A 3642-nucleotide genomic window follows, 5' to 3' on the forward strand; every position below is an offset into this window, starting at 1 on the left:
TGATTTAAAAGAGAGTTTAAAATTAAATATTCTCTTTTATAATTTTCTACAAAAGATTAAGAAAAGATTTGATATCTTTCCTTATTTGTAGATTAAAAGAGATTTTAATTTTTAGAGATAACTTTCTTTTATCCACATGTTTAAAAGAAAGATTTTAATTTATTAAATTTCTTTTTTATAAACCAATCATGAAGGGATAAAAATTATTGGAGAAATTTTTTATAGAGACAAATTAGGAAGTTTTAATTAATTAAAACTCTCCTTGTTTGTAGCTTTTATATGGCCGACCAAATAAAATTGAGAAAGAAAATTATTTTTAATTAAATAAATTTTCCTTTTCAATGGCAAAAGAATTAAGGAAGTTTTTATTAAATTTTTCTTATTTGCCAAGACCAAGGATTATAAAAGAGGGGGTAGAGGAGGCTTCAAGGCTAACGACTCTATTCTATTTTTCTTTCTCTTTTCCTTGGTGTTGTGGCCGGCCAACCTCTCTTCCTCTCTTCCTCTTGGTGGTTGCCGAACCTTCTCTATTGGCTTGGAGCTCTTGTGGTGGCCGGATACTACTTGGAGAAGAAGAAGAAGAAGGAGAGAAAGCTTGTATCCCTTGGAGCTTGGTTGGTGTTTTGTTCTTCGTCCTTGGTGAAGCTTCTTTGTGTTGGCCGAACCTAGCTAGGAGGAGAAGAAGGTGCTTGGTGGTTTCTCATCTCGGAAGATCGTTGCCCACACAACGTCCGAGGTTAGAAGAGGAATACGGTAGAAGATCAAGAGGTCTTTCTAGAAGGTATAACTAGTAATTTTTCTTTCCGCATCATGCTAGTTATTTATGGAAATAATACCAAATACAAGAGGCTTACGATTCTAGTATTTCGAATATGTTTTTCGATGATGTGTTCTTTTGTTTTATTTTTTCCTTGTTATTTGATTGTTCTTTTCGGTTAACCTAAAGTTATTTTAGGAAATTAAATATTAGCTTTCCATAAAAGGTTTTGTCTAGTCGGTGGTGGTTGCTCCCATATCCAAGAAGGCCATGTGCCTCGCCACGTCAGTACTGGGAACCAATTATGGAAATTAATATTTAATGGAATTAATAACTTAAGGTGATTTGGGTCGAACGTGTTAAGTTCCGCAGGAGATCCAAGTCAAAACCTAAAAGAACAAATAAATTAAGTTTTGGATCAAACGTGTTAAGTTCCGCAGGCTATCCAAAATTTAATTTAAAAGAACACATGGTAGCTAGGAAAAGGTTCAGACCTTTGTACAAAATTTTTGTACAGTGGAACCTCTAGGTTTTTCGAGTAGCAACCAATAGTAAGTATGTTCTTCTTTATGTTTTGGGGTTGTTCTTACCCCACAATGGAGTAGATCTTCTCTTCTAGGATTTAGAAGTATTTGTAATATGATAGAGATGTAGAACTATGCAGAGTCGCCTTGTTTCTTTTCAATGACCTGTTAATGTCTTGTTCGTGCTTGATGAGTTGCGTGTGTGCCATGCTTATATTTCTATGCTTTGATTGCTTGATGTGGAGGATTGTTGATCCCGCAAAGAGGATACCTTGGAGCGTATTGACCAAGGTACCCTAGTGACAGGGGTAATCCTTTCCGGACGTCTAAGACGTTCCCTTAAAAGGAGAAACAATCCCTTAAGAACTGTTGCTCTCGTAAAGAGAGTGCTCTAGATCATATACCCGAGGGGCCCTAGTGACAAGGGTAACCCGTTCATGGACGTCTAGGACATTCTCTTGAAAGGAAAGGCAATTCCTCCATAAGGAAGTAGGTAATCGTACCGAACCTCTACCCTTATCCTTATTATTCTTTACTAGATATGCATCCCAGTGATCTACCGAGGCGCCCTCGTGACATGGGGGTTAACCGTTACAGGATCTCACAGGGATCGTCTCTACGTGATACTTAGGGATACTGGCCTATCTAACTTCCTGCAAGAGCATTGACATAGAGGATGGAAGCTAAGCAATCTATGTAGTTCCTCCTAGTATTATAATGAAACCGAAATCCTAGAATCCATCTCCCAAGGCTCATTCCCTCCAAGGCCAGTTCTCTCTTCTCACTTTCCTCTTCTCTCTCTCTTACGCTCTTTTCTCACCAACCTTAGGTTTATCTAGATAATGTACTTTGCGATATCTCTAGTGGTTAATCAACAGTCCATGTGGATTCGATATTTTTATTACTGACGACGAAACCGTACACTTGCTGGTGCGTAACAAGTTTTTAGCGCCGTTGTCGGGGACTGTTCGCATTAACACTAGTAGACTAGTAATTTAGTTAATCTAGACTTGTGAATAGCTTTGGTTTTTTCATATTCATAATTCAAAAAAAAAAATTCTGCATTTCCTTTCTTGCAATTTAAATTCTTGCTTTTCATATAGCATTTTATTTGTCTTTAATTTTTCATTCTTGTTCTTTTCTCATAATTTTTTTTTAGATACCATGAGCACTAACATGTCAAGTAGGTCCTTAAGAGATTTCTCTGCACTCATTTCTGCAAGATTTTTATCTCCCATTGTGTAGTCTCATATTGAAGCAGAAAATTTCCAACTATACCCAGAGTTAATTTCCATGATACAAGGTCATAAATTTGGAGGAGAAGCACCAGAAAGTCCTTATCTGCATCTTGAGACATTTCTAGAGCTTTATGATTTAGTGAATTGTGAAGGAGTATTAGCAGATGCAGTCCGGTTGATGGCATTTCCATTTAGTATTAAGGACAAAGCAAGGACTTGGTTATATTCTCTACGTCCTCAAAGCATCACAAGTTGGGAACAATTGGAGCAGCAATTTCTGAATCACTTTTCCCCTCCAAGCAGAACAATCTACATGAGGAGTTGCATCACGAATTTTGCTCAGGCTCATGGAGAATCAATATTTGAAGCATGGGACAGATTCAAGAGTCTACAAAGACAGTGCCCTCATCATGGTTTGGAGAAATGACTGATTCTACACATATTCTATAGGGGAATTTCTTTTTCAGATAAGTGTTTGTTAGATTCATCAGCTGGAGGTTCTTTTATGGACAAGAGCATAGAAGAAGCTTATACATTAATTGATCAAGTGACATTGAACCTCCACGGATGGTCGAGCAAAAGTTGGATGGAATCTCCCTCAAATATTCAAGAAGTACAAGCCATATATACAAGAGAGTCTGTCAAACAAAATGCAGTTCAACCACCCAAGAATGTCGAAATTCAGAAGTCACAGAATAAGGAGTTCAAACATTTGGGGGAAAAGATTAATAGCATAGTTTCAAAATGGTTCAAGAAAGACCTTCCTCCTACACATACAAGATCTAGTGTAACTGATAATGATATTATGTTGAGAAGTGACAAGAATTATGAAGAACTTCTGAAGAAAGATTTGTTTAGGATTGAGGAGAAGAACAATAGAAGACCTCAAGAACTCAGTTCCATTACTCCAAGAAGTTCTCAAAGGCCACAAATACCTTTTCCTCAACGGTTGTTGACACCAACACTAGATAAGCAAGCTGGACCTCCTCCACAAGCTTAAAGGGAGTATGGAAAAAGGAAGTACCTTTTCTAAGACCTTCACTAAAGGTTCCTTTTCCACAAAGGCTAGTGAAGGTCAATGAAAACGAAGACTTTGGCAGATTCGGTGACATCGATATAGTTG

At 37.3% G+C, this 3642-nt stretch overlaps 1 non-coding gene across 1 annotated transcript; it reads right to left on the bottom strand.

The window, feature by feature from the left end:
* Positions 1-2830: 2830 nt before the first annotated feature.
* LOC121983497 lies at positions 2831-2936 on the bottom strand. The gene has a single exon (XR_006112546.1). It is a non-coding gene; the product is annotated as a small nucleolar RNA R71 (small nucleolar RNA).
* Between the last annotated feature and the right edge of the window lie 706 nt (positions 2937-3642).

Source organism: Zingiber officinale, chromosome 5A, assembly GCF_018446385.1.
Source record: "Zingiber officinale cultivar Zhangliang chromosome 5A, Zo_v1.1, whole genome shotgun sequence".
Lineage (NCBI taxonomy): Eukaryota > Viridiplantae > Streptophyta > Magnoliopsida > Zingiberales > Zingiberaceae > Zingiber > Zingiber officinale.